Below are 6,907 nucleotides of genomic sequence, written 5' to 3'. Positions count from 1 at the left end.
ATCATAAATTACACTAAAATACATTTCTGGTGATCAATTAGTAAATGTATTAAATAAAATATTGATGTTATAAGAGAATGATAGAATACAATATGAAAAATATAACGGATGTGTATGTTTATGATGGCACTTTCGGCTTAAGACTTTAGTCTTAAGTGACTTTTACATCACATCTCTTTAGTAGGTCAGCTTAGGACATGGCTATGTTACTCTCCACTCGTGGGCTCCTCTGGGCTTATCTAGATTATCTGGAGGCCTTTCTTTACTGGGAGTCCCAGCGCTATGTCACTCAAGAATCATTTGCTGACTGTTTCCATCACTTTACCCTTGGAAAATCAATGAGAGTTCCTTATACTCCAAGTTGTTGTAATTTTGAACGGATGGATTTCTTTCTATCTTACTGCACTGAGAGATTCCTGTGGTTCTTTACATAGCTTTCTGGCAAATAGAGGACAGTGAAGTAAGTAATGCATGCTTTATTTTAGAGGCCAAATGCTGCCATAGCAAATGGTGTATCAAGAATGGGTGTATCAAGGTAAATCTCTGAATAAGCACGAGAGGTTAAAATCATTTATTTCTGTCAATAACTTATGAATTTCAGAAAAATTAATAAATTTGGCTGCTCTAGCAAAAATTTGTCCCCAGCTTTGGTCTGAGGCATATCGTTGGGTATTTTTTCTGGCCAAAGTAGTTAGTTAAAACATAGTTCATCAACACACCTTTTGAATACCCATTTTGTTGTTATTACCTATGAAATAAAATGCCCTGGGAAGGGAATTAGGAAGAAACAGAGTACTTTGCTGATTCAAAACAGGAACTTAGTATGTGGTATTTTCCTCAGTTAATGTGATTACTCATTCTCTCAAGGAGCTCCCACAGGCTCTAATGGCAATAACTAACTTTTGTATAATGTGTTTTATAGTTGATATTTTAATGTTCATCTCATTTGATATAAGCATATCAGATAAGTTTCTGCACAAATTGGTGGGTATTTTAAAAATTCTGTGCAATATTTAAATTATAAAAGTAATTTAAAATTTAAATAGAATGCGATCAATACTTACATACATAGTATAGTTTTTATATAATTTTAAGATTATAAAAATTATTAGTTCAATTGAAACCTGTGTATACCCATTTTGGATTTAGATTTATTTTAATATCTATTTCAAATTTTTTCTTTTCATAGAGATAAGTCTGGTAGTCATTGAGGCACATAGATACTAGAGTCATGGTAAACAATTTGTTTTACAAAGTACTGATAAAATATGGTATGAAATATATTTTTATGCATCTAAAAGTTACTTTAAATAGGACACTTTTTTCCTCAGCAGTTTTTCTCCCTATTCCTTTTAGACCCCTTGTTTTCAAAACTGACTTCACATCCTTTGATTTTCAATTGTTCAAAAACCTACTTGAGGATTCCTGTTAGAATTTTTTAAATGATTGTATGCTATAAGGAAAATATTTTGATTTATTCTGCTTTCTTTTTTAATCAATCTTCTGTTTAGGTGAACTGATCAGATTTTGATTGCTAAAATGATCAAACTTCATACTCTGGTCATTGCTTCCCAAGAGACTGGTTTCATGGTTCATCTTTTGGGTTGCTCCACATCCTAATAAACAGCTTCTTACAATCACGAGGGGGACGAGGACTCAGAGATTAGATTGCCCAAGAACTTATTCTTTCAGTTTCTTCAAAGTTCACCATCTTTTATCTCTTCTACAGTCTATCTAATTATACTAATACTATCATTACTTTTTCCCTCTGCCCTTTATGACCTTGAATATGTTAACTAATCTTTACTTTAGTTTCCCTCTTTATACTTTACTTAACCTTAACTTTAGTATCTTTATTTACAAAATGAGAAACATGAAGTTAATAATTTTATGCCTCTCATAAGTTTCTTGTAAGGAAAAACATTTTATGTATTCCTGTGTATTAAGAATTAAGGAAATTCTTTGATATGCAGTAATTACTCATTAAATAATAACTATGAATATGTCTGGCGTATCCCTTCTAAAGACTATTCGTCAGTGAAGGGGGGAGTTCTTTTTTTAAAAGTGGGGCAAAACCCTTACTTAAAAAAAAAACAGTTTAAAAAGTTAGTTCAAAAATTATCTTTTATATTCAAACTTCTTTATCATTTCTATATTTTCCTATTTTTTTTTCTTCATTTCAGCAAACTTATGTCCTAATGACTGGCTGCAGAAAAAAGGGAAATGCTATAAATTTTTCCTGAACTTCAAGTCATGGATCGACAGCCAAAAACACTGTTCAGTAAAGAAATCAAAATCACATCTCTTGATGATCCAAGACAAGGCGGAACTGGTAAGATCTAATACGTCCTGAAAATTAGCCCTTTCAAAACCGGGAGAAATAGGTACATTTTATGATAACAGAACTATAGCACTAATAATTACTACCATTGGTTGAATTCCTACCATGTAGTAGGCACTGTGTTATGCATTTGTAAGTGTTATATAGCTTAGGGCTCACAATCAAGCTGCGAGATAGGTAGAATTGTCTTCGTCTCCATAGAGGAATCTGCAGAACTTCACAAGACTTATAACTCGCCTATATCACTCTACAAGTAAACGGCAAAACTGGGTTTTAACCCAGTCTCATTTACTACTGATGTCATCCTTCCACATGGCTCTTGGAGAGAAACATAGGAGATCTTTGAGGTACTCCCCAAAGTATTACCAGTTCCTGGCAATATCCCTAGTATCTTGGGTAGGGAAGATGGAGCTTTTCAGTTTGGTTAGTTTCAGCACAGGCGTCAGTTTCCTTCAAGACCGTGGATTGGTAGACAAAAGCCATCAGTGACAGCCCTGGCTCCCCTGGGCAGGCCTACTCATTCTGTTCTGCTGCTTCACGGCCCCTTTGTACCCCTGCATCAGTTGCTGTTTACATGGTCTTCCTGAGTGCTGCTAAGCCGCACATGCCTTCCCATTATGTGTGCAAGAGTCATGTATTTTAAAACCTTCCTGTACTGATGTCTTTCCCTAAATATAGAGAAAACCTCTTAAAATTTCCTGATTAGGGAGATAAACATCAAGATCTTTTTTGAGTCTGAACAAAAGTCAGAAGAGGCTATTTTGGTAGGTTTCACTGCACTAATTTCCTCTGGACCCCTTTCACAGGATTTCATACAGAGTAATATACAAGATGGAATTTACTTTTGGATTGGATTAAACATTACATACCCTCAAAAGACATGGACCTGGCTGGATGGCACACCATTAAGTCTACAGTTGTGAGTGTTTGGTATTTGAATGCCATTGGGGGAGTGTAAGAGCCCAGCAGCTGACCCCTACTGCTGGCTCCCTGAAATTCCAGATGGCCTGTTGGTTCCCATAGGTTGAAAAGTTTGATGTTTGTTAATGTGTGAATGATTAGATAATTTGCCTTAGAGAAACAGCGACTCCTAAATTGCTTAATTTTCTAATTTAGATTTTCATTTAGTTTAATAAATGCAAGTGGTATAAATGGAAAATTATAGTCATGGTAAAATTCTCTAAATTTAAACACGAAGATTTTCTTAAAGGTTTATAGAAAAATCTCTGTTTTGATTGGTAGAAGGACTTCAATTCCTGAAAAATATTTAGGAAAAAGGTAAAATGCAACAAATAGTTATTTTTGACTCTTTTTTGTCATCCTAATACATAGTATGTGCATTGATCTTTATCTACTTCATTTGTTTCTGGTTAAATTCCATGATTACATAGGGATGAAGTTATACAGTAATCCCTGAAACAGGTACATGGTGCAGGAGTCTCAGGGCAAACCTTTCTTCTCTCAGTATCAAGGTTTCAGCAATCATCGAAAAATTAATCAAACATTCTTGAAAATTTTGAATTTTGTGGTATCTCTTCAAGAGATGTGATGTTAAGGAGATTAGAAAGAGTACTGGTGCTCTGGAGTGACCCGGCAGGCCCACCAGGCTGCCTGAAGAGTAGTACAAAATGCCCTGAAGCAGAAGGCACCCTACAAGTGAAGGCTCTCACCCAGACACTATTTACATCGCTTCTGAAAGTTTATACTCTACACCCACCCGTGCCATACTCTCTGTACACCATGCACATGAAATTCATTTTAAAATTTTAATTTCGAATATTTCTAATAGAAATCTACCATTGTATTTTTAAAGTAATCATCTTTCAACACACACTCTGTCTTGCTTAGAATTATTCATTTATCAGTCTGGTTTTTAAAATTAAGTATTTTCTGATTTTTTAGAGAGTGAAATTACCTTGTAGCTTATTTGTTTGAGACAGAAAAAGTTGGTTTAAACATCATGAAAAAACAGAATTAGGGAGAAGTTTCCTTCTTTTGTATTATGGGTAAAAAATTCTGGGTATGGCCATGTATACACATATGCACAGAAATTCTCCTGTTGAGATGTCTGAGTTTAAAAAGTTTAAAAGGAAGGAGCTCTGCTCCTCTCCTCCTCTTTCTCTTACTCCTTCCCCCAGTCCTGTCTGGGATTCCTGATGCCATCTTTAGCATGTGAAGTCTAGATACCAAGAAGGATTTTTATTTCTCAGGATCTTTGCAGAACCAAGGAGGTTTATCATACACAAAGAGTGAGGGAAGATTTTTCAAAGGTGTGACACTTGGGATTTAGGTCTGGAAGATGAAAAGGAAAAGTTAATAGTTTGGTTTACTTTTTACAGAAAATTGTTTTAATAATTTTTTAAACCCATGTTTATTTCTGGATGTGTTGATATTACTTAATTTTAAAATTATGATTGTGATACTGTCCGTTTTAGAGTTGATATCATTCAGTTTTTGCAGATACTCAAAAAGCTTGAATCAGAAATATTCAGAATAGCAAAATGAATTTTTCTTCTAAAATGGCTGGATTGTCCTCTGAGACCTTTGCTTTTTTATATACTTGTGTGAAATTGGGAAAACAGTGTTTCTTATTCACATTTTTATTTCCACTGACTATTTTTGTTTAAGAACCATGGTTTTTTAAGGTGTATTACCTAACTGAATATTACAGTTTCTTAGATCTCCAGCCTGGAAAGTGCATACTTCTCAAGAAGAGAGAAAACACACAATATACACACAGTTTTGCTTTCGTATATGCTGAGGACAGATATCGGAAGAAGCACTGTTTTCACGGGAATTGCTAAAGATGTTGCCTTTTCTTCTACAGATTCCAAGTCACAGGCCAGACTGAAGATAATGCCTGTGCTCTGATAACCAAGACAGGTGTTTTTTCTGAAAAGTGTTTTATTCAAAGTTACTGGATTTGTCAAGAAGTGATTTCTTCATCCCTAGAGGATGACCTCTGACTTGATCACAGGTATTCTTTCCATTAAAAAAAATATATATAAATAATTTTTGTACTTAATTTTTGTAGAAACACTTGGTTTCTACAACAAATATTCTGGTGATGATGACGATACTGATGTAGATTTGTGTCATTTTAAGTACAAGCACTCAGCCTCAACTGAGTCCATATTTTCATAGTCATCTCCCATTCTTGATAGTAGCTGTTTCAGAGAGAAACCATCCTTCTGTCTTCTCAGTACTTCACTCCTGACAACTCTTACAATCCATTAACAGAGGACATTGTTTTTTACTTTAAGAAAAACAAAACAAAACAAAAAAAGCATTTGGTTGCTTATAAGAAAATACCTGAAACTGGATGATTTATAATGAAAAACAACATTTATTGCTTACAGTTTCTAAGGCTGGGAAGTCCAAAGTCCATCTGATGGTGGGGACAGTGACCCAGGGGTCTCACATTGCAAGATGGTGGAAGCAGAGAGAGCAGAGACAGACAGACTCTCCTCTTCTTTTAAAGCCCGCAGAACCACGCCCATGACCACCATTGTTAATCCATTCACTACGGCAGGGTCCTATAACCCAATCACCTCTTCAAGGCTCCACCTTTTAATTACCTCTTAACAGCCACAGTGGGGGCTAAGTTTCTAATACATAAAACTTGAGGGACACAATTCAAGCTTCAGGGAGTTTTGGGGTGACATAATTCAATCCACTATGATTAGATGGTATATTATTACAGGACTTTCTATCTCTGAGTCTACACATTTGCTTGCATATTACTGATGACTTTTTCATTTCCTCCTATTTGTTATAAAGGAATATCCCTCTTCCTGTCTAAATCAAATCTCCAAGTTTATAGTCGGAATTGTGACCCTTTTAATTTTTTCAAGAAGACCCCTTCCTTGATTAGCTCTTCTCTAATCTCTCTCTTCTCTTCTCTTTTGCCATCAGCAGTTAAACATGCAAGAGGGACAAGAAAATTTTCTTTTAACCACATGTGGCTTCTAGTGTCTGCCTATTTCTCCCACCCCTTTTAAGTCCAAACTTCCTAAAAATTGTTCATGCTTACTCTTTCCACTTTTTCCCTTCCACTCCAGGCTCCTTTAAAATCTGGCTTCTGCTTTTTCTACTATTTTTCTAAAATGTTCTCACCATGTCCTTAATGACTTTATTCTCATTCAATACGATAACTTCCTAGAGTTCACTTGACCTCTCAGCAATGTTGCTCATTATTGACTTATTCTCTCTTCTTGAAATAGTCTCTGACCTTAGCATTCGTAATGCAATGTTCTCTGGAACTTTTATCTGCAGCTCTAGTCCCTCCTCCTCAGTCTTTCTGCAGTGTCTGTTTCCTCTTCTTATCCCTTAAACACTGATATTCCTCTGAGTTTTGCCTGGTGCTCTACCATATGCAATTCTTGGCTGAGCTCATCCACTCCCAAACACATATTTCTACTCTGGACTAAAGTTAAATTTCTTAAATCTGTTTGCCCTTGAGTCATGTCTACCTGGACATCTCAAGGCCTCTCAATCTTCACACGTTAAATATCAAACTCATTAATCTAGAGAATTGCAGGAACATGTCCACACTAGCTCAAGCCA

Source organism: Cynocephalus volans, chromosome 12 (assembly GCF_027409185.1).
Source record: "Cynocephalus volans isolate mCynVol1 chromosome 12, mCynVol1.pri, whole genome shotgun sequence".
NCBI lineage: Eukaryota > Metazoa > Chordata > Mammalia > Dermoptera > Cynocephalidae > Cynocephalus > Cynocephalus volans.
The sequence above is the reverse complement of the archived record's forward strand: the minus strand, read 5'-3'. Positions refer to the sequence as shown.